The sequence below is a fragment of the Felis catus genome, chromosome C2 (genome assembly GCF_018350175.1).
Source record: "Felis catus isolate Fca126 chromosome C2, F.catus_Fca126_mat1.0, whole genome shotgun sequence".
Taxonomy (NCBI): Eukaryota; Metazoa; Chordata; class Mammalia; order Carnivora; family Felidae; genus Felis; species Felis catus.
The window spans coordinates 142622456-142646862 of record NC_058376.1 but is presented as its reverse complement, the minus strand read 5'-3'; the positions used below and the strand labels follow the sequence as shown (position 1 = coordinate 142646862).

Below are 24407 nucleotides of genomic sequence, written 5' to 3'. Positions count from 1 at the left end.
CCTACACCTGTAAACTGGTTGCTGGCTACCAATTTCCAAGCAGGAACTGTTTTCCTCTGTTTCAAATTCCTCTAGGTTTCATGTGAAACTCGTGCCGGGGAAGTAGATCAGGAGTGAAATCGTGTGTCACAAACACCCAATCTCTACAGAAAATGCTGTACGAATGTGAAAAGGATACTTCAGGCGGAGGCACTGAGAAGGGGCGGTTCATGGATGAGGTTGGGAATTCTTCATAATACTAAGCGTCATCTGCGTGATGTGATTTAATTTCCAAAGGACTCTCAGAAACCCGAACCATCTGACCTTCAGAATAGCCCTGTGACGCTGTCCCATCTCTCAGGGAGTTTCCTGTAACTTCCGTACAATAAATAATGTGCTGAGTAACCGGTGTGTGTTACAGGTGTTGTTGGTACACCCACTGGAGTCAAGGCCTCTGCTCCCACGGAGCTCCGGGCTGGGAGGGAGAGACAGATAATAAACGGCAAACACAAATGAATCATCGAGATAACTTAAGACAGTGAGAGACACCATGAAGAAAATCCATCGGGGCAGTATGTCAGAGATGGGGAGGCTGTTCTTGAGGGTGACACTCAAACTGAGAACGGCAAGGGGTAAGTGGCAAGCAAAGGGTGATCTGAGGGAGGGGCATGTCAAACAGAAGGAAGGGCGCATTCAGCAACTTTGGTTTTGAGAGGCTGGGGGGAGGGAGAGAGAGGACCGGAGGGGTTCGAACTCACGAACCTTGAGATCACGACCTGAGCTGAAGTTGACCCCGGCGCCCCACGTTCAGCCACTCTGAAGCAGGGACCTGCTTGGCATGTCCTACAAACCGCAAGAAGGCCAGCGTGACTGATGGGGGCTTTGGAGAGAATGGGAAAAGAGATGGGCTGGAAAGGTGGGGAAAGGGCCTTCCTCCTTGGAAGTACAAGACCATGCGTAAAGAAATAAGATGGAGGAGGAGGAGGAGACGGGGCTCATATTTGTCGAGTGTTTACTGTGGGCCAGACTTGGAGCCAAGTTCAGCCATAAGTGGTGGGGCTGGGACTCAAACCAGATTCTCTGACTCCAAATCCTGTGTGTCTCGTGCTATGCCGCGCTGCCCGGCTCACACCCAGCCATCCGGAAGGCCAGCTTTGGTTCACCCAGGTGGAAGCGGGAAAGAGAAGGAAAAATGATATTCTGAATCCCACACAGGAGCCTTTTTACCTGCTGGCCTATGTCGTGAGCGTTTGCTTATGAAGGACATAATTTCAGCCTGAATTTTAAAAGTTGCAATTTCTCTAAGTGCGAAGCCACATCGTCTTCGTTTCCTATCTTTGGTGGCCTCTGGTCTAAAGAATCAGCTGACTGTCTCTACACTCTGAGGCAAATTCAAGCACTGAAGATAGAATATAGTTATCAGATGAAACTAAAAAGGTGACGGGAAAAGAAGTAAAGCATATTTAATGCCTCTAGGAAATGAATCCAAATGGCTCTGGATTGGCGTTGCGGGAAGAATGCAGTACAAGTTCCTTCTCTAAGCAAGTTTGAATGCTCTCTCTGACACTGCTTTTACATGAGCTCAAATTGCTTTAGAAACCTGTCATATCGAATTAGCAAAAGAAGATAGTAATTCAGAGGGGTGCCAATGTGGCATTATTGAAAATTGCTGGCTGGAAGGCTTCCTGCAGCATTATTTGGGGACAATAACTCACTTTCATCACCATGTATCAGTACAAGCAAATGATGGGCTTTCTGTGGCTCTTGGATTAAACTTTTTCAAAAGTCCACCACACAGATGAAAATGCCCAGACATCTGCATTTGGCAACGAGAGAACGAGGACACAAGAACACATCCAAGTGTTGGCTCCATTCTGGTCAACTGGCATGAACCAAAACCAGAAACACAGACCCGTGGTAGCCCAACAGAACAGTCAGGTTTCAGAAGACCCTTGACCTTGACGTCAAACTCAAAGGCTGGGAGAATTGGGAATAAGCAGTACAGACGTGTAAAATAAAATCCTCTTCCTTGTGATCTTAACGATGGGCCATCTCTTCAGAGAAACCTTCCACGACCATCCTATCTCACCCTGCCTCATCACTCTCCGCCATGTTACCCTCAGAATTTTCTTTTTCTTTACAAGACAAAACAATTTCTGGAATCGCCCAATTAGTTTTCATTACTTGCCCGGCTATTCTATCCCTCCCATCCCAGAACATAACCTCCCTGAGAAGGAGAATTTTAACCACCCTCCACCAGCCCCTAGGAACAATGCCCGGAGCACAGTGGGTACTCAATAAATCTTAACTGAAAGACTTCTGACTTCACAAAAATCTCAATAGACAAGAGCAGAGGCTATTCTGTGTGCAAGAGTATTGTTTCATCAGCTGTTAACAGTGAAGCCTATGCAAGCTAGAATCTAGGCGCTCATCATGAACTGTCTGCTGACTGGAGACTCATTCTATGTCTAACAGTCAGTCGCCAGAGGGAATCTTAGGTGTGCAAGAACAGCAGGGCAATTTGGGTTCTCCGCACCAAAGTAAGCATGCCCCTGAGTAAGCTTAAAGAAAAGGTTACCCAATTCCTCAACACCTGCTTCCTGATCTACACGATGAAAATCTCGCATGATCTCAGACTTCTCTACCTCAAAAAGTCTAATATTTTTCCGCGCCTTTTTCTTTTGCCAAATTTCGAGGTCTCGGCCTTCAGAAAGGGTGGGAGAATTGCACGATGGACGCCATAGACGGAGCGACTGTTAGCTATTCTGTCACATTTGCTTTCCCTCTTCTTGTACATGTGAGTATGAATGTGTGAATGTGGGCATGTGCATCGGCGTGTATGCACACGCGTGCGTGCTATGTGGTACGCGTAGCTACGTACATGTATGTATGGGCATTAGGTGAACGTGTGAGTGTACGTGTATATTTGGCTTGAATTGAGAGTTTGTGGCAGACATCGATGTACTTCATCCCTGAATACTTCATCAGGAATCTCGTTAGACCAAGAACAGCCGCCTCTACTACAACTATCACACTCAGAAAATGTAAAATTTGTAACTACGGTTCCCTAATAGGCAGTTGGTTTTCACATCCCTTAAACATCCCCAAATGTCCTTGATAACTTCTTATTTTCGACCCAGGGTCCAATCACGTATCACACATTATATTTAGTTGTCATCTTTCTTGAGTCTCCTTTAATCTAGAATGGTTCCCCAGCCGTGTTTGTTTGTTTCTTTTTGGCCCTGTATGACACTGACATTTTTGTAGTGTCCTGGGCCAGCTTCTTAGGGAATTTCCTTCCATTTGAATTGACCTGATTGTTTCCTCTAATTATATCTAGGGTGAAGTCTATCATTCTAAGTACCTGACACCACCAATGTAAAGTAGATATGAAATACCTCTGGTTCCCAAAAGAAATTTTTAGGCTGAAATAGCGAATCAATGAAGGATAAGAACACTTCTGACATAGGCATCAGGTCTTGCCTGAGAAACAAGTCTCCTCAATTTGTTAAAATCCTCCTCAATGCAGTCAGGTTAGTGCTTCCCACACATTAGTCACTCACATATGATCTTCAAGAATTTTGTTACACCCAAGTTCTACTTACATTAGCATTGATGCAATCATTTATTTTAATTCAACTTATTGAAACTGTTATCCTAAGAAATAATATCCATAACAACGGTTCTGCTGGGCTTGCTCTATTTTTCTAACACCTATCCGGTATACAAAAATACCGAAAACAAATCTGTGCACGTCTAAAACCATCTCCCATAACACAGTGGGGTTCTGGGGGAAACACTGAGTACAGTAGGGTCGCCCTGCTGTGGGCACACACGTGCGCGTGTGTGTGTAGACCGAGTTGGCATAAAAGGCCTTCTCAGGAACTAAGGAAACAAGAAGGTGCCCAGGTTGTCAGGCCAAGTCAGGGACAACATCTAAACAAATGACAAGGCCTGCATTTCCTGAGAGGCACAGCTGCTATCTCCAGTCCCCTGACGCCAGATTGATTGCTTGTCTATTCATTTCCCAGGCCCTCAACAGGCAAGATTGAAAACAGGCTCAGGAAAATGCTACTCGGGCAAACTCTGACACTGATGGAAGGAATCACTGTGTCCTCCAGAAGATCACTTTGTGGCCTATAAAATATGCATATGGATCACAGAATTCCCGAGGTTTCATCCCCTCTACATTTGCCAGAAAGAGACAGAGGCCCGGAGACGCTGGGTGGGTTGTCCAGTGTCCAGGGTCACACTGCTTGTTGGTGGCAAACCAGAAACTTCATCTACAATCTCAGATCCCTGAGAACAGTTCATTCCACACCCCATGCTGAGGCCTGAGCCTATACAGTTTTTGATGTATAAAACCATATATATATACCATTACACATATAAAGCCATATTTATACACACACACACACACACATAAACACACATACATGCAAAACCACATTCTGGCTTCCTGAATCCCTCCTAAATGCTCTTTCAACCACAAATGTGTTCAGCCCCAAAGGCAAGGGGCAGAGAGGTTCATTCTCTGAACCTCACCATTGTCATTTTCGCTGCTCACCAAACAATCATCTTTCCCTGTGTCCCTTGCTCTGCGAACCATGCAGCCCCGGCCAGCCCATACGAAAATGCTTCTAGTAACTCTACCCATCCTAATTCCTGCCAGGGTATAATCACACTATAAAAACTCAGCATTTGGACCTCCATAAAATTATTTTAGGGCTAGACCTCCCACCACCTTCACACCTCAGGTCAAAGCCTTGTGGACCAGAAGGCCTGGGGAGCTCCGGCATGGGTTGGAGAACCCCCCACACCTGTTCCGGCAGCTGGTAGATGCCAAGCTATCCATGGCCCAGGACGCTCTCAGGGGCTCTCCCCTCTCTTTCATCCCAACAGCCGATTGGTTACTGAGTTCTGTGGCATCTGTCTCCCTAGAACTTGTCCCCTCCATTCTCTCTTCTCCTTCCCTACTGATACACCTTGGTGCAGGCCCTCATGTTCCTCCCCTACACTGTTACAAGGTCTCCCCCCTGGTATCCCTACCTACTGCCTGCCTACCAAGCCACCCTCTACATCAATGGCTCTCAAAGTTTGGCCCAGGGACCCCTGGGATCCCTGAGACCCTTACGTGAGAATGAGACTATTTCTATGATTCTGTAGACATGATTTGACTGTGAACATGATATAGACTATTTCCATAACAATACAGATATAATATTAAAGATGCGATTTGCCTTTTCTACACTTATTCTATCATGAGTGTGCTGTGGAGTTTTCCAAAGGTTTTCTGACGTGGGCTATCGGAACAGAGTGAATCCAGAAGCAGATCTGAGAATCACAGTCTTGTCTTAAGTCGGGTATTAGAGACGTGCAGAAACATTAAAGGATGTCACTCTTCTCACTGAATTTTTGTTCTGGAAAATAAGTTTTCATAAACGTGTTCTTTACGTTAATAGGTAATGGGTTTGTTATTGTTATTTTAATGAATCAGCAATCATTTTTTAAAATTTCTCAGCCTTATTTTCTAATGGAAATTAGGGATAATATTGCCCACCTAAACGAAAACTGTTTGGGATCCTTCATACGGTAAATCCTTCATTCACGATAGCTCTGTTTCCCTGTTCACCTCATTCCTACTAGGGTCTCCAGGTATCCTTCCCCTCCTCTATCAGGCCAACCAATTTTATCTTTCCCTCAACGCATCCAGGGTCTCTAAAGCCCCTTTCAAGCCATTCTCATCAACTCACAGCCCAGGTAAGCATGACTCTTTTCTCCGTGATCTCCCTGCACCCAGAACATACACGTAGCACTCCACCTGTGATGCTTTATGAGCTCACTTGTCCATAGATCTATCCCTCCCTCCTGTGTCCGCAAGCTCTCAGAGGTCAGAGACAGAATCTCACAATCTATATCTTTGTATCCCCAATCCCTGGAACAAATGCATATTTGTTAAATGACTTGAACACAGGGGAAGTGGAATACACGGCACAGGGGGTTTCTAAACATCAGACATGGCGAAAGAGAATGAACGAGAAAGAGTGGGATCAAAGAATTCTGTCTGCCCAACTTGGGAGGGGTCTGCACAGAGCAGTGCTTTTTAAAGTCACTGGGCACAAGAATTATTTAAGGGGCTTGTTAAAATGAAGATTCTCAGCTCCACAGTTTCAGCTGTTCTGACTTAGCTGGTTTGGGGCAGGGCCCAGAACTCTTCAGTTCAACGAGACATAGGGTACAGAACACATTTTATGGACCACTGGCAAAAAGAACATAGTGGGGCGAGGGGTAGTAGTTAGTAGATTAGGCTGTGCCAAATCACCTGGGGCGGGGAGGTAGGGACAACAAAGAAGACTTGACGAAAATGCAATTTCCTGAGCCCCACCCCAGCTCTTCAGAATCCGAATCAGAGGTGCGTCCAGTGGGGCTTACAGTCAGGAAACTTTGCTCCTGTGTTTTAAGTGCTTAGTCATAAGAACCTGGAGCAGGGGTATTAATTCTGGCCTTTGTCTAATCATCTCTACTCATCCCTGAACCTTCCATCTATGAAGCAGAGCCCATATGGTGCCCCTGGATGTAAGTGGTAAATACCCACAAGGAAAGGCCCTTTGCGGGGCGGGGGGGGGGGGGGGGGAGGGGCCCCGCAAAGGGAGGGCGCCTATAAATGGATTCAAAGGAGAAGATGGGGAGCTTTTGGAAAAATACTGGATTAACAAAAAGAACTGTTTCATAGAAAGGCCAAAACACTGGAAGGACAAGAATCTCCCAAGTTTTCCAGAGTTTAAATGTCCACACTGTGCCTATGGATCCCACTCCCATTGTTCCCCCCGTATAATTGAGAGCATTCCCCACCCAATGAGGTAACCACTAGTTACAGTGGCTACAGAGCACTTGAAATGTGGCTCATGTGACTGAGGAGCTAAATGTTTAATTTTATTTGTGATTAAACTTAAAACCTAATACTCCAGTCACCAGAAAACACTCAGGCATATTTGAAGCAACGTGGTTATGGGGATTTGCTTTCTCAACAGTTTTTTGAAATCTGAACACAGGTCAAGTGTTTCTGATGAAAACTCAGCGTCCAAAGGGCAATGGGCTGTGAGTATAAAATACACACTAGATTTCATAGATTTGGTATGGAAAAAAAATCAATAAATTTTAACTTGATTATATGTGAAAAGGATAATTTTGGATATACTGAGTTAAGTAAAAAAAAAATTATTAAACTTAATTTCACCTTTTTTCTTTTTACATGTTTAAAATTTCTTTGTTTAACACTTTAGTTTTGAGAGACAGAGAGAGACAGAGCATGAGCAGCGGATGGGCAGAGAGAGAGAGAGAGAGGGAGACACAGAATCTGAAGCAGGCTCCAGGCTCTGAGTTGTCAGCAGAGAGCCCGATGCAGGGCTCCAACTCACGAACCGTGAGATCATGACCTGAGCCAAAGTCGGACGCTTAACCCACTGAGCCACCCAGGCGCCCGTCTTTTTACATGTTTAATGTGGCTACTGGAAAATTTTAAATTCCTTAAGTAGCTAGCATTATATTTCTACCAAAGAGCGCAGTTCCATTCAAGACTATATAGAATGTGACTACTGAATGTTATTAAATATTTTGAAACCATCTTGGAACATTAGTTTATAGAGGGAAATGGCTGTTCCTCTATGAATTAGTCACCCCAGAGGACTGAAGGCTGATTCCAAGGATATTATCATTTTGGAAACTCAAATCTTTTCCAGATCTCATCCTTACTTTGCCTCCATCACAATGCATCAGATTCCAGGAGAGCTGATGAGTCCCTTCTGAAAAGAAGACTTAGAATTTTCAAGTCCCAATCTGGCGTGCACACCTGATCACCCTCTATATTCAGCAGCCTTAACCCAACCCTAAACAGTTTAAGAATTAACAGACAAGACTATTCACAACAATATACCCCTGGGTCTCAAAGACCCCAAATGTCTATTGAATACAGGCAACAGCATCTCTCTCCAAAGAGACTAGTTACTAAACCAACCACACTCTTTAGGTCAAATTCTGGCATGTTTGTTAAATACATTACCAGGGGCACCTGGGTGGCTCAGTCGGTTAAGCGGCCGACTTCGGCTCAGGTCATGATCTCGCGGTCTGTGAGTTCGAGCCCCGCGTCGGGCTCTGTGCTGACAGCTCGGAGCCCGGAGCCTGTTTCGGATTCTGTGTCTCCCTCTCTCTCTGACCCTCCCCCGTTCATGCTCTCTCTGTCTCAAAAATAAATAAATGTTAAAAAAAAAATTTTTTTTAAATAAATAAATACATTACCAGACAGTGACATTTTTTTCTAACCCCTTCTGTGGGTTTCATGTGTCTGAAAACTGCTTTCATTGTTATTTCCCACGTTATCAGGCATTGACTTGCACCTTGAGACAGAGGTTTTTGGGCTCCATGGTCCCCCACTGAGGCCATGGTTACAATGCAGGGGATCCACAACTCTGGGAGGTCTTTTCTGATTTTTTTCCCCCACTCATCAACAACTGGAATCTGGCATTTTCTTTAATTTTAAAGACAAGCAACAGATTACACTACTGTTAATTAGTACCTGTGACATCACCAAAAAAAAAAAAATCACAGCTTTTTTTTTTTTTTTTTTTTTTTTTTTTTTTTTTTTTTTACATGGCAGCACAGTTGTTTAGAAATCCTGAAATAGACCACCTGGCTGGCTCAGTCGATTGAGCACCTGACTCTTGATTTAGGCCCAGGTCACGATCCCAGGGTTGTGGGAAATAGCCCCTCCTCAGGATCCACGCTGAGTGTGGAGCCCGCTTAAGAGTCTTTTCCCATCTGCCCCTTTCCCCCAACTCCTACTCTCTCTCTCTCTCTCTCTAAAATATATATATAAAAAAAATTAAATCCTGAAATATCATTTACGAATATCACAACTTTAAAATCAGGATAGTTAATTCCTCCTGACCACAGCCCCTTCTAATGTAGGGAGGGGATTACTGGTCAACTTCTCACCTCAGCCACAAAAGGGAAAGGGTGCATCTTCTCACCCAGTGATCCAGGCGTCGAGGGTGCTTAATGGCTGCCCCTGTCGACATTTGTTTATTCTTCATGGATAAATAGAAAGAAGTCAACCACTTAAATTATTTGTTATAGTTCTGCAAAGCCGGACAGCTTAAATGAGAAGGTTTAATTCTTCATAAGTTAGCACTGGCTTTTGGAATATGACAGGTCTGTGGACTACAAATCCAGACCAGGCAAGTTCAAACACATCTGATGGTAAAGCTAACTATCCAAGTGTGTTATTTCAAGTGATTTTTTTAAAACACTGATGACGGAGTAGGCAGTGATATAGGTCATGCATAATATTGTAAGTTCAGTGTGACAGAGATTCCCAGAATCCCTGAGAATCAGGGCGTTTTGTGTAGGTGGTGGGGGTGGTGCTGTTCTTTGTAATTTTATGTACATTAATTTTTACATTTAAAATATTTCTAGACTCAATCTCAACAAATTTAAAATGTTAATTTTACATTTAAAAAATAAGAGAGAGGTGTAATGGTGCACATTTTCACCTGTTAAAGCCTTAGAAGTTGATGATGATGTGGAGGTTTTAGAGCTTGGGAAGCAAACAGTAACTTCCTAGTGACTCAATAAGTTACGATCAGTTTTTCTAGAAACCACTTGGCTCTTCCACCTGCAATATGAAAAGTGGATTAAAACCTTGCCTGTTATTACTGAATCCATTTCCCTCAGTTAAGTACAATATGAATGTATATTTAGAAACACTGCAACACATTCCAGTTTAAAAGAAAAGCTACGCTGGGCTTAGAAGGGTAAGACCAGGCAGGGCAGAAAGAAAAAGTGACACACACTGAAGACCGGTATTTCTAGGCACTTGTTGTCCCAACATTTAGAAACGCCCCGGCATCAAAACAATGCTGTCGCTTTTGAAAATTTTGTTCTTTTTCTTTCTTTCTTTCTTTTTTTTCGTAACACCAAAAGCCAGATTCAGCCCACAATTTAATATTGTCAATACATTTTCTTCATTACAGAACTGGCACCCCAACTGTTACCTAAGCACTTCACTCTTCAAATCCCACACCCACATGTTCTGAACTCATCTGCACTCAGATATGAATAAAGATGAATAGCATCTTGAGGAAATAGCTTCTCCATTCTCAAATGGCAAAAGCCATGAAGCAAACACGTCACGGTGTCTGAGGGATTTCTCAGAGGAGCAAGAAAGAACCCTAAAGCCACCATTTTGTTAGAAAAAAAACCACATCCTTCCCTGGCAACGTGCCCACTAGGGATTTAAAGTCCAAAGGAACTTCAGAAGTTCCAATACTGAGAGGTTCTGTGATTCTCTTATGAAGAAATGACTTTTCTTTCTCCTTTTACTAAATTTCAGATAATTACATTTTGGTAGGTCAGCAGTCCAACTCAGCATCTCTTTATGGAGAATGGTTCTAGGAGACCTTGATGAAATTGCAAATGCTTGGAAATAGTCACTTGCTTGCATGCTGGGTAAATAGGAAAGCATGCTGACTGTATTTATTTTACTATCATTATGTCTCCGTGGGGTGGGCTAGTAAAAAAGTGCAGGCTGTTAACAGCTTGGTATATACATACACATACACACCCCCCCACACACACAGTATATTCTAAAAGAATTTACTTTTCCTTCATCTCAAACCGTGCCTGCAGAAAATCCCCCATACTTGAATGGTTTCCCAAATATTTGTTTATAAGTTGGGTGGTTGTCACTTCATTCATTAGTGTTCATTCGTTCGACAAGTTGTGAGTGAATGCCTACTATGTGCCAGGCTGGTGGTGAACATCACATACACTGGTACCAACACAAGCCCATCTTTGCTCAAAGGAACATTTCACAAGGTGGCTGGGTGCCCAGACTAACCTACGGTCACCTCCTGTATCAGTCATCTCGGGCTGCCATAACCAAATACCAAAGCCAAGGTGCCAGCATGGCCAATGTCTTATGAGGGATCTCTCCTTGGGTTGCAGATGGCCACGTCCTTCCTGTATCCTCGCGTGACTGTTCTTGAGTGGGTGTGGTTGGAAAGAGAGGATGTAAACTCTCTAATATCTCTTCTTATCAGGGTGCTAATCCCGTAATGAGGGGCCCACCCTCATCACCTAATTACCTCCCCAAGGCCCCATCTCCGAACGCCATCACATTAGGGGTTAGGGCTTCAATACCTCTTTAATATCAAATGTGCTATTTCATCCGTCATGTTAATTCAATAGACCTAAGTCTTTCAAATCCATCTCAGAAGAGTGGGACTTTGGCTCCTCTGCCATTTGGCTTTCTGTAGTGGTTAGGGCTGAGGGCCTTAGACACCAACAGAGGATGAGAGCCACAGGAGCACCAGACCCCCCCCAGTCCTAAGGACGCAAGTGGTTTAGGGTTTGGAAGAAAGTAAAACAGGCTCTGAGGCTCTCAGGTCAGCATCTAAAGCAGAACTGATAAGATCTCCGCAGTGAGGTCGAAATTTAGAAATGATATGCTTTTTAAAATCCAGTATCCTTACTCCAAGGCCTGCCTCCCTCTTTGAAGTTCTCGTGATCAAGTTCAATCAGGCAGTACAGCAAAACAAATAAAAATAACACAAACTCAGAATAACAGCAAGAGTCAATGCGTTATTGTGAGGTTTTCACAAAACTGCAATCACAGAGCACTTTTCTTGGGACCTGAGGAAGTAGGGTAGGTGGGTATTCACACCCCACCCCCCAATACATTAAAGGCAACACCCACCAAGCTCAGCCCCTCCACTAGATGTCATTTGACTCTTCGAGGTTTGATCATTTCCTTAAAAGCCTGGATGATCAAAGCCAGCCTGGCACGCAAAGGGATCAAAGAGGAGAAATTACAGAAATCCAGATGCAGGTTTTGACTCTAAAACTTAGGGCAGCGGACTTGCTTTCAGACCATCCTCTGCCACCTCAAAGAAATAATCAGCACACGTCACAGAGGCCGAATGCACCTTTTGCCCTGGTCCTCGATCCATGCAGAAGCAATCGAGAACTTTTAGCTGGATCTCTGACATCCAGACTTCCAAAACGGAAGGTCAAGCTCCTTCCTGTTTCTAACAGAACGAAGGGGAAAAAGACACTCCTACATGTCTCTTCCCTCATCTAGTGTTAAAATTGAAAAAGCGGGTATCGTTGGGTGACTTCAATCGGGCTGTGCTGGATGGATGGTTCTGCCACAGCACACAGGGTCTGGGAATAATTCTAAGGCATCTCTTGTTCGTTGCAAGGGCTTTTATTTCCATAGTACTAGAGGCTCCTCACAGCCACTGATGTAGGACAAGAAATATGATAGCCGTTTAGCAGAAACCCGGGGCTCAGAAAGTTGAAGGGACTCTCACCTCTGGTCACACAGCTAATGGCAGAATCCTATTCAAAATCAGGAATTCCAAGGGCAGATGTTATCATCTTTACATGGGCTTGGGAACCTAGAAGTCCATTCTTCTGCAGGAGGCTGGACGTAGCCTGCGGATGTGTTTTGTATTTTGCTTTGTTCTGTTTTTAATTGAGCTGGTCCAACCATCAAACATCAGGAGGTTTCACATAAAAACCTGGATTTCTGACTTCTGGGGGGAAAAAAAGCTCAGATCTGTCCTCACACAGGGCAACTGAAGAACAGAGCTAAGAGGAGACTGTAGCCCGTTTTCCCATGGATAACCCAGAACCCAAACAGGGTCAAAGACTCTCTCCTTCCACGGTCTCACGCTCAGCTACACAAAACCCTAACAGCTCAGGCTGTTCCCACTTCCACGCCTGTGCTCACATGACTTCTGTCTTCCTGGGACGTCTCTGCCTGTCTTGCCAGTTTGGTATGTGTATGTGATCAGTCTTTCAGGATCCAGTTCGCGTGCCCTTGGCTCCAAAAAGTCAGTTCCCCGGAAGAACGAACCAGCCTCTGTTCTTGAATATTTCTTGTGTTTATTTTATTTATTTAAAAATTTTTTAAATGTTTATTTATTTTTGAGAGACACAGAGACAGAGTGCGAGCTGGGGAGGGGCAGAGAGAGAGGGAGACACAGAGTCCAAAGCAGGCTCCAGACTCTGAGCTGTCAGCACTGAGCCCGATGCAGGGCTTGAACCCACGAATGGTGAGATGATGTCCTGAGCCAAAGTCGGATGCTTAACTGACTGAGCCACCGAGGCCTCCCTTTTTGTGTTTATTTTATTAAACGTCTTTTCATGTGTGCATATTCAGTGTTGGGCACATAGTAAGCAATCAGCTATGTTTTGATCCGTACTAAAAACAAAGAATTAAGTAGTACTTATCATGTACCAGACGCGGTTCAAAGCACCTAATACATATTAACTCATGTAAGCCTCACAACTCTCTATCCTTACATTCATCTCACCTAGAGAAAATGGATGTCTGAGGATATTTAGGCACATTAAAGGTTAGGGAATATTCTCGGAGTCACTCACTCTGCTATTCAGTTGCAGAAGGGGAATTAGAACCGAGTCTGGCTACCTCTGGATAGATGGGTAGATGAAAAGACAGAAGGAAGGGAGAGACGGAAGAAAGGAAAAAGAGAGGAAAGGAGGGAGACCCAGTCAGGTGAACTGTTAGGAACAGGAAAAGGCACGTTCCGTGGCGGCAACCACAAGGTCCCTGGTGGGGCCAGGGCAGTGTCGTATGCTGGTAAAATGTAGCAACAGATTCTCTGCATCAAAAAAGCCCTGCTTCGCAGTGTCTGTGAGTTTCTGTGGTGCCGATAATCCTACCGTGGAGGATTTTGAGCTCTCAACGTGATATCACTGAATGCAGAGTTGGAAAGAGGAAATGGGACAAGTTGGTGGCACTACCCGGTACTAACACGTCAGCTCAGATACACCAGAGTGCAGGATGTACCTAGGAAGGCGACAGAGGAAGAGACAGGCAGGACCAGGTGAGGAAGGAACTACGAAACCCTACTGAGGATCGTCCTCAATACAACAACAAGGAGTAACCTCGAAGTTTTTAGTAGCAAGTGACACATCATACAGTTATGAAGACAGGCACACAGTCAAACCTTCAGGAACCCCTCCTTCATCTTTCCTGCAACTTTCCTGAGTGACAGTTACTGCTGCAAGGAAACTTACCAGTGGTTCTGCCCTTTGCCTACTCTATCCCTTTTCCCCCGTCAGCTGTCGTTCCCTCTACCAATCCCTCTGCCCACCACCACAATCCTCTTATTCTGGGCTCCTGGAAGTGCTCTGGGGGTCAACAGACCCTCAGGACTGGGGAATCTCTGCCCATCATTACTGGTCCTCTGGTACGTCAGGGCTGGAGGGCCTAAGCAAAGAAGTGAGCTTGAACGAGCTGAACAGGAAAGCCATCATACGGAGTATTATCAGTAAAGCAAAGCCAGACACATCCTTGACATCAGAGACCACAGAGCTGGAAGGGGCTCTAGAAAGCCTCCAGTTTACCGGGGAAGCAGAGCAGAGGGCAGTCAACTTAACCAGCCCAAAGACATCATGCTGATTAAGGCCAAAGTTTGATGTAGAATCAGGTTGCCTCGTTCCCAAATACTCTACCTGCATATAAGCAGGATGTTTTCTGAGATGTTGCTTCCCTCCTGCAAAGTCAAAGGCATTCTTAGGAGAACTTTTTCTATTAAGCAGGTTCTACTTCACCAAATAGAACAGACAGAAACATGGTGATCTCCACGATCGGGGACATCCTGGCATCCTCCCGTAACACAGGACAGTATGAGCCATCTGTCTGGAAAACACTCCTATGACCACAGTCTCCTTTCTATCACTCATGGCCTTATTCGTCAGTTTAAGAATTCAGTTCTCCAGACCCAGACCTTTCCCCCTGGGTCTCCATCTACCTGGCCTGCACTGAGGCCATTTCCTGATAAGCAGGAAATGGACAGGGAAAGGAAGTGAACCTTTAAAAGCCATTATAGCAGCTCTGCTTTGGGGAAAAAAGTGTTGGAGGGGAACTTAAAACTTTCAGCTGAAATGCACACTTCAGGTGACCAGCCAAGGCGACAGGGCACGTAGCCAAGGCAGCCAGCCGTAGGGGACTGAGATACAGGCCAATCTTCACCTAGCCAGGAGCCAGATGATGTTGCTGCCTATTTTCTAGTTCTTACAGAGGCATCCCACAGCCTGCCTGTGCCCCTGACATGTGAGTCTCTTTCAGCTAACAGTGATTTTTATTTGCCAACGCCCGTCATTGTCTACAACCATGACCCCTAGGAATAGGGCAGGTAAGGCCAGTTCCTGGAGCCGGAAAAGTGAAAATTGGTCCAGAGAGAGAGACGGAGAGACAGAAGATCCCAGAGAGATAAAAGAAGCTGGGAGGACCCTGTTATAATCTGCCCAAGTCTGTTCCGACGTACTCCTACCGTGTTAGCTGGAGACACCGAACAAGGGTCCAAGGTTTTGGGGGTCGCAGACCTCTAGGGCATTTATCAACAGAATGCAAGTGATCCATAAACTTGAACAGGGAGAGTCACAACTTTGTTTATGAACACTGCACTACAATTTAGTATTTCATTCCATCATAAAGGCAGGCTACAATACTGCCTTTACGGTCTGCCACGTAGTAGAAGCACCAAAGACTTTGCCACTGACAGAAAGCAGACTTTTTCGTGTCCGAACACAGCTGCTGCAGGTGTCTCAAAGCAGCCCCGTTGCAGATCCCTACTTAGGAGAGATGGTGGCCATCTGTCCCACCAGATCTTGTTGTTACACATACATTAGGAGCTTACAATGGTGTGCGTGTGTGTGTGCGCGTGTGTGTATCTAGTGTTATAATCTTCTGCGTTGCGTTTGAAGCATTTAAACACGTCATTCTGCGGGTCCCTAAGTTTGGAGGACTGCCGAAGGGCCACAGGCATCAATGAGATGAAGAGCCATTGATTGGCCTGGTGGTAGAGAAGCCACATGAACAGGGGACAGGGGAATGTGGGTATGAGACCAGGCCCTGCTCCAGCAGGCTGAGCAGCCAGCTGGCCTCTCCTTTGACCTACACCTTGAGGAATTATTTGGGTACGTTATTTTTCCTTGTACACTTCTTCAGCCCTTTATCATCCCCATTAGCTTTCCGTATCTTCTTATTTTTATGCCTTTTAAATCCTATCCCTCATGTTTGGCATACTATCGAATCTCATTTAGTCCTTCTGTGCACAGAGCTGGGTTTTCTTCCTTCAGGTGGTCTGTTTTCTTTCCCGGCCTACCTCTCTCACCCCCTTTCTCTCCTTGCTGTATCCTGGTTACCTCTCTCTTCGCCCCCTGACCCAGCTGGCTGTCAGTCCTCCCTCCTTCCTGGGTTCTGCAGCAGATGCTTCGGGCACCAAGCGCCTACAGTCCACCTTGCACTGGGGAAGGGAATTTATTTTGTCTAGATGACACGTTTCTAAGGAGCCACCAGAAAACAGACTGACCACCTGAATAAATGACAACCAAACATTCCATGGGAGAAGGGTACCTGCCTTTGCCAACGCAAGCTTAAATATAATTTGTAGGAGGGTGGGGAACACTCCTGCTTGATAATCCCTGCTGACCAGATGTCTAGGGAAGGTCAGCAGACTAGACCAGGATTCTTCTCAGTGCATGAATTCCCAGAGTAGCAAAAGAGAAGTATACTGCTTAGTCACTGCTAACAGGGGGAGCCCTCTGTAAGCAGGCCTTTACCAGCATTGCTTTTCTAAATCAGAAGTGAAGAGGTTAGACTAGAGGGAAAGCCAGTGTGCCTTCATGACCTGTGTGCTTTCGCTCTGGACAAACATCCAAGTGCACGGCGCCTCCTCCCTGCCCTCACCAGGGGAAACATTTGTCCTGAAATAGCCAACTCTCCCGGCAAGGTATTGAAGGCTTACATGTAGACTGAAAACGTGTATCAATGGCCTAAAAAATGAAAGGAAGAAAGAACAAAAGGGAAGAAATAAAGAGAAGAAAGAGAAAAAAGGAAACGAATCTGCATTTGAAGACATGCTTCATTTTGTCGAGGGTTATTCTGTGTTCGAGAATGGTGCACAATCTTTTATTTTTTTTTTAATGTTTCTATTTTACTTCTTCTCCTAAAAAAATGTTTATTTATTTTGAGAGAGAGAGAGCACATGCAGAGGAGGGGCAGAGAGAGGGGGAGAGAGAGAACCCCAAGCAGGCTCCGTGGGGCTCGATCCCACGAACGTGAGATCATGAGCTGAACTGAAACCAAGAGTCGGACGCTTAACCGACTGAGCCACCCAGGCACCTCTGTTTCCAATTTAATTCTAAGGAAAGGCACAATTCTTTTTAGAAAACTATCTGAAAGTGTAGTGACACTTACATTGGAGAGTTGTTAACATATGAAGCAGCTCAGAGAACTTGGGATAAATTGAAACCACAAATTTTATAAACTTCACTGATCTGTTCATTGATCCTCTTAAAGAAAAAAATCCATTTTTATCAGGGTGGTTCTTTTTCAACACCTGTTCATTTATTTATTTTAAATGAATTATACTGCCCTTGCCAACAACCCATCCCCTTTGGGAAAATAGCATGTTCCAAGGCTGTTAGCTCTTGAGAAGACTGCAGACTTCATTCTCACATAAAATTTCATACGCCATGTTACAATGTATTAATTCACTGGGCTTTTATAAGGGATATACAATTATATACTAGTATGTCAGATATAAAAGCTGCCATCATGGTTCCCAACCACTTGTAGAATAAAGCTCTCCAAAGTCACAACCTGCAGATACAATATTAGATTTATTGATCTTATGGAATATTCAAACTTAAGTGTAAATTAAGATAGTATATATTTATTTAAAATAAAATACACAAGGGTAAAACTTCTCAGGTTCTACTTAATGAACCTTTTCCCCCTCCAACGTCTTCTTCAAACTCCACAGAAACTTATTATACGGCTTCTCTTGTTACTCAAAGTAGGTCAAGTTCAGATGCTCTGGTCCTTGATTATGTTTTTATTTTCAAATATCTCACCCAAACTGAGAATTTTAATTCATGCTATGTATTGCATAAATGCGTTTATTCATTGTGTTCTGAATAAAAAGGCTTCGGTTTTTTTTTTCTTCATACTCTTTTCCCCAGAACATGCTGTTTAACAGCAGTTTTTCTTCTGCCAACAAACTGATATCAGTTTATATGATTTAAGGTAGATACACGCGCAAAGAATTGTCCCAGCAGAAGTGCTGTGTGGGCCCTTTAACACTACACCACATAAAAGCCACAGTAAAACAGGTAGTAGGGATGCCAACCACATAAACAGGATGAGGCTCCAGCTAAGTCTCCTATCAGCCCTGAAAAGCTACAAATTGGGAACCAGGATATCTGCCCAGATCAAAAAGGATTCTTCTTCCTGTGCTTCCTAAAAGAGAGACCATTTCTTTTGGATTTTGTCATACCTGATTTCAATGGTACATCTTTTCTCCTCTAACACTGCTGTGATCTCACTAGACCAGCATCTCCACTTTAATGTGAATTTTCATAGTTTCCCCTGAAGATTGGGACAGCTAGGCATATTTTGTTTTCTGACTTAACATAAAATAATATTCATTTCTAATAAATTCTCTAAAAATGTGAGTGCTCCCCTCGAGATAACAGGGGATTCTGGGATTCGGACCGGTCAACCCAACACAGACGGCAAACTGAGGTGGTGGGGAGGCGGAGAAGGGGAAAGAACAGCATCTCTCAGTTCAGGCTCTCCATGGTCATTCCTGTCACCCCAAAGCCCTTTATCAGCCGACCTCCGTCTACCCCCACCCCAGGTTCTTGACAGCAGTGATCCCTCACCTTCACCTTTCCCTCCTCCACCCCTAGTTACTGCCTGAGGACTTCTGTCCTGGCTTCTCACAACATCAGGGATGCAAATCCTACCCCAGGCTACATAAAAGGCACCAAGCTTCCACCATCTGTCTGCTTGTAACTCTCACCCCTCTGTGTGGCTCTAAGAAACAGGTTTTTCCCAATCCCCCTCTCTGTTTACTCCAGCTGACTTTTTCTTGATTTGTCTCCAGGGGCAGGACCTCCTGATGCCAGTAGCTACAGAGAAAAGACATGGGATGTTCTTAGAAACCAAAATTCTGTCCTATAAGAATGGCTAGGGCTATATGGCATCCCGAGGCTGCTGAAGAAGGTCCCTTTGTTATAAGGTCTCTGTGGGTAACAAAGTGGCAAAGGGCTATTTTCCCCTCTCTGAGCCTCAGGTATATCCGCTAGAACGATATTGTTTTGCCTCAGATTTGCAAAAGCCTACAGTGTGACCCAACGGTCAGAAATTCAGAAGAAGTCATACCAAATCACTTCATTGTATTCAAAAGAATTTTCCCCTCTGATCTACTATGATTTCTCTTATTTTCCCAAATACTTGGGAGTGAGGCCAGACAGAGCTACTCCTCCTGACAAAAAGACTGCTACAATGATTGGGAATCCATTCAATTTTATTTAACGTCACCGAAAGGTTTGCATGGTTACTTAAACGCTGTTGATTTGAAGGCTTATAAGTATTTGGTTGCAATTTTTTGCAAATGAGACACATTTGTGATGGTGTATCCGTTATAAGATAGTTATTTTTTTTCTGGTTATGCTGACTGAGGCGGTTATGAAGAATTAGAAAAATGAACTTTCTTTTAATAAGTTTTTCCCTAATTAATTTTAAGATGCTGAAAAACAGCAGTGGCCATAATCCATTTATGCATCAACATGGCTTATTTTGGCCAAGAGTCAGAAGACAGTGGTTCCAGTACTGGTTATGTTAGGAACACACAGAGTGGCCTTGAACATATCACTGAATCTCTTCCCTGCTTTTGGATTGGGGGCAGTGATATCTGAGATCCCTTTAGCTCTAATATTCTGTGGTTCAATCACTAGAAAGACACTGGCAAAACACAGTTTCTAAGGTTTGTGACTATAGATCTCCGTTCACGTTTGGATTCCCCCCTCTCCACTGCTCTTCATATTTTAAATGGGAAGGTCTACCAAAAGGTTCAGAAAAGAAGTCCATTGCCAGCAGCCAGTTGCCTAAATTTGCTTTCAGCACCAGGGTCCCATTCTACCAAGATGTACCCCAACAGACTCTGAGAGAGGGGACATGCCCCATCAGCCTCCCACGTGATACAGGCAAGGACTGGCGCTCCCACAGTATGCCTGCCTGTGGGGTTTGGAGTAAAGGGCTGGGAGACCTCACCCATACTTCCTTGTGGACAAAAGGTCTTTAGTACCAAACAGGGTCAAGGAGCTTGGGACACACCCAGTGTTCTCTACCCACAAGATTAACCAGCTTCCCCACTTGCTGGCTGGATGACAATGAACACATAACTTAAGTTCTCCATGGTTTAGTTTCCTCACCCATAAAATGGGGAAAAAAAATAACTGTCCTCCAGGGTTGTTGTGAGGAGTAGAACTAACAGTTCACGCAACATATCAAGAATAGTGCCTGGCACAGAGTAAGAGCTCAATAAACACTGGCGCTGATTATTATTACTACCTGTCTCCCCAGGATATCTCAGCAACGCGGGGGTGGGGGTGGGGGTGGGGGGAGGGCGGACGGGGACACTTTGGTGTGCAATTGAAGTCTTCCTTCAAGAGTTCCCCAGGGACATGTTCCAACCTGTTTCTCCATGCAGAGGGAAGTGGCCCAAGCACAAACCCAGGTAATAGACATCCGGAAAGAAAGTGGTCCTGGGGTAGTTCTCCAGGGGTGAGGGACTGCATTCTGGGATCCTACCTCAGGTATCCAGGTAATTCGGCAGAAGCCAACGCTCTGTCCCCTGCGATGCCTGGCCTGTGAGGGTGTGGCCTTTGTGCTCAGGAGCCGCGGGGAGTCAGCGCTGAGGGAATCCCCGGTCCCGCTCCTCGGGGCTCTGAAGCCGGCCGCGGGGAGACTGGAGCTCGCTGCTCCAGGGGTGCCCCAGGGTGGGAGTGAGCGACCTCAGGATTCCTCCCCCGGAGCCCTGGCAAGTCGACGTCTCTTCCGGAAGGGTCTGGCCAAGGCGTGGGGCCCAGAAAAGGAGACTGCGCTGAGCTCTGCTTTCTCCCAGCTGGTTACGGGAGAGCAGCAGACTTATTATAACAGGGCAACCGCAGAGGCGGCTGTGCCCCGAAAAGCCTGCACGTGGGAGGCCTGGGCAAGGAGGGCCAGAGGGTTTTAAACAGCTCGGGACCCCACGCAACCTCCAAATTCTTCGATGGGCCAGTGGAAACCCGGCACTGGACTCTCCAAGGTGCTGCTTGGAGAGGGGCGTGCACCTCCTCAGAGAGAGAAGGGTTAAACGAGGTGCTTCCAGGCCTTTGGTAGCCCACCTGGAGAAATGGAGCCCGGGGGGGGGGCGCCCCTTCTCTGCAACAGCAGTCTAGGCCCCCTCCCGCAAATGGTCTTCCATTCGAGATTGCTGGGGGGCAAAGGAGGAGAGAGCCTCGCCTTCCCGCATCCGTTAAGGCGGCTGCAACAACCACAAGGACCTACCGAGGGGCCCAAACGTGGAAAGACCCACCTCTGCCCGGGGCCCCGGCCTGGAAGCCAAGTCTCCCCTCATCGGATGCCCACACCCCCTCGCCCTGCGTTTCCCGCACGCCCTCCGGCTCTTGGCTCCGGAGCCTGCGGGCACAGCGTGGGGCTCCCCCACTCCCTCGCTCCGCCCAGGTGCGATTTGCGGAAGGGCGGGGAGGGGGGGGGGACGGAAAGGTGGCTTCCCACTGCAGCCTCCGCCCCTGCGCTCTCCTCCAACCGGTTCGAACCCCTGTCTACTCTCCTGGCGCTGGGGACTCCCCCCCCCCCCGCCCGGCACACGCGCCTCTCCTGGGGGCCAGGAATCCCCTTCCCACCCTGCGGCTGTGCAGACCTCCTTGACTCCAGAGCGCCCGGCAGGGAAGGTGGGCGTGGGTCTACGGACTCGGCTGCGGAGGTGGAAGGGTGTAGAAGCGGGTGCCGGGGAAAGGAGAGGACTCTGGTCCTCTTAGAGCCAGGAAAAGCATCCCTGGTCCATGGTCTGACCACTCGGTCGCCGCCTGAGACGCCAACGCATTCACAATCTCGCCTGGAGGTTTGTTTCTCCTGGAGAGGAAGATCGCCCCGTTCCAGGCACCCAGAAGCCGGCCTTCCCAAGTACCCCTCCCCACCCCTCCACCCCCCTCCCCCCCGGGCTCTGGCATTCCAGGGCTCCATTCTGCCTCTCTGCGCCTTCCCAGGTGCCCAGCCCCTCCCCCCATCTCTATTTACACACCCGGGCCAGAGCTCTCCGGACTCAAATCCTGTTTCCTCCGTGTCAGGTGACGGCTTGGACTGGCCCCTCGCCCACTTTAAAAGCGGAGCCCTTTGGTACCCTGTCAACCAGATCTACCCGAGACCCCCACCCCCACCCCTCCAGCAACATTTCTCTCCCCAAATGACTTACTTCACCCACCCGGATCTGCACTTGCTGTTCCCGCGGCACACAGCCGCAAGCCACTCCAAGGGTTTCATTACCGAGTTCGGGGTGGCATACGCAAGGATGGACCGTGCTAGACTGAGCCCCAAGGGTGGCCGCAGCCTCCTCCCATGTCCCACCCCTCCTATTGCATTATTTCTGCTCCTATCCCACCCTCACGAGCAGGATGAGCACTGCTGAGTCCCAAACCCTCGCCTCTCTAGCGGGAGCTGCAGGGAGTGAAAAGTCGACTAGCAAGAACACCGAAAGAGAAATGGGCAGATGCAAACGTCAGGGGTGGTAGTGGGGGAGGGCTGGGGGAAGGGCGCACGCGAGAACTAGACCTGCAACTTGCACGGCACGGGGTGAGCACCGCGCGGGGAGGGAGGGGGGCACAAAACTTTGCAGACTATTGCACAGCAGCTGGCTGCAAGCGAGCAGGGGGTCGACTTCCCCCCGCCAGGAGGGGTCTCTCCCAGGGTCTGCGCCAAGGGGACCGGAGCTTTGGACGTGGCTCTGGCCTGGGGTGACAGTTCCCCTCTACTTGTTACGGGAAGGGACGGCCTAGGCACCCGGGTAGAGGGACGACACCGCGCTTTGCGAAAAGCAACAGGCGGCTGCACCTTACCTTGCGCCAGTCCCGGGCCGGGGTGGCTGCTCCATCCTCGTGGCGCAGGGAAGAGGCGTTGGATGCGTATGCCTGGGGGTGTGAGCTGCCAGAGCTGCAGCGCCCGCTCTTCCCACCCCGCTGCCAGCCGGGCTGCCCACCCCGGACCCGGCCGGCCGGGAGGGCTCGTTCCCCGCCGCGGCGGCGGCGTTAGTGCGCGGCGGCAGGAGCGCGGGACGCCGGCTGTGCGTGGCTGGCCGGCGTCCTCCGGCGCCTCCACCGAGCGAGGGTGCGGCTCCGGGCGACCGTGCGGAGCACCGCTTGGCTCCCGCTTCTGCGGCGGCTGCTGCAGACCCTGCGCCCGGCCCCGGAGCCTTGCAGGAGGAGGAGACAAAGACGCGAGGGAGGCGAAGCGCCGCTCGCCCAGATGCGATCGTCTCAGTCACTAGAGGGGAATCGCCTCCAAACCCCGGCTGAGGATGAGGGAGGAGGGGCGAGGAGGCTGGGGACGGGAAAAGCAGCAGGGAACGAACGTGACAGTCAGAGCCCTGCCACCGCCTCTCCCGCGCTGCCCTCTCGCCAGCCGGGTGGAGGGTCCGGAACGGAGAGAGAGGGCGGGGGCTGAGCGTTTGCTGCGGGAGGAGAGGCGCCGAGGTGGGAGTATGGGCTCCCTCCGCCTCCCTCGCCTGCCTTCCTCGCACCCCGCCGGTGCAGAGCTCCTCTCTCTGGAAGCTACGGCCCCATTCTTTCTCCTGTTTATCTAACTACTGAGATCCGAGCTGAATAAAACCGGCAGAAGAAGCATAATGTGGTGATGGGTTGATTGTTCTCTAATGGGGAAAAGGCGGATGCCTAACAGCTCTTCGACAAATGATGGCCTACTGGGTGCCAAGTGCTGTATGTAGTAGGCTGTTCCGGGGTAAGAGGGATAAAGTGAGCTATTCCCCGAAGGCTCTATATTCCAATATCAGAATGATCCCCTGCGGTTCCTGAAGCACAAAGTTTTGGCCATGAGTCCTGGGCCCTGATCCCCACCCCCTACTAGTCCAGTTTCCCAAAGCAGAAGAAGGTGTTAGAATTCAATTTGCCTTCCGGTTGCAGGGATGACTTTCTACAGCCAAAACCAAACCAAACCAAACCAAACCAAAACAACAACAACAACAACAACAACAACAACAACAACAAACGGCGTGCAGAGTATATATAGACCTTAAGAAAGTGTATGTGTGTGTGTTCATGTGTGTTTGCTAAGATTAACACAAATTACTGGTTTTAGTGGTTCTCAGTTCATGATTTAAATTATTTAGCAGATCTGCACCTAAATAAATAAATGAATCAAGAAACAAGCAATTGGGGCCAGAGGAACCAGCCTTCCCAGCATCTACAAATACCACCTTCTTTTACAGCCCTGTTTCCACCCCAGCCCTCACCCCTCACTCCAGGCAGAATTA

At 47.2% G+C, this 24407-nt stretch overlaps 1 protein-coding gene across 5 annotated transcripts in view; it reads right to left on the bottom strand.

Moving 5' to 3' along the window:
- LRRC3B (leucine rich repeat containing 3B) overlaps positions 1–24407 on the bottom strand; it is a 108283-nt gene that overhangs the window by 67014 nt on the left and 16862 nt on the right. For 2 of the 5 annotated variants that reach the window (XM_011286270.4, XM_011286269.4), the window contains exon 1: positions 22978–23603. The exons of 2 other annotated variants lie outside the window; for them this stretch is intronic. The gene's annotated coding sequence lies outside the window, so the exon portion shown is untranslated. Of the gene's footprint in view, positions 1–20671; positions 21503–22977; positions 23604–24407 lie in introns of those variants that run through there. One more of the 5 variants, XM_019810794.3, reaches the window with a different exon arrangement.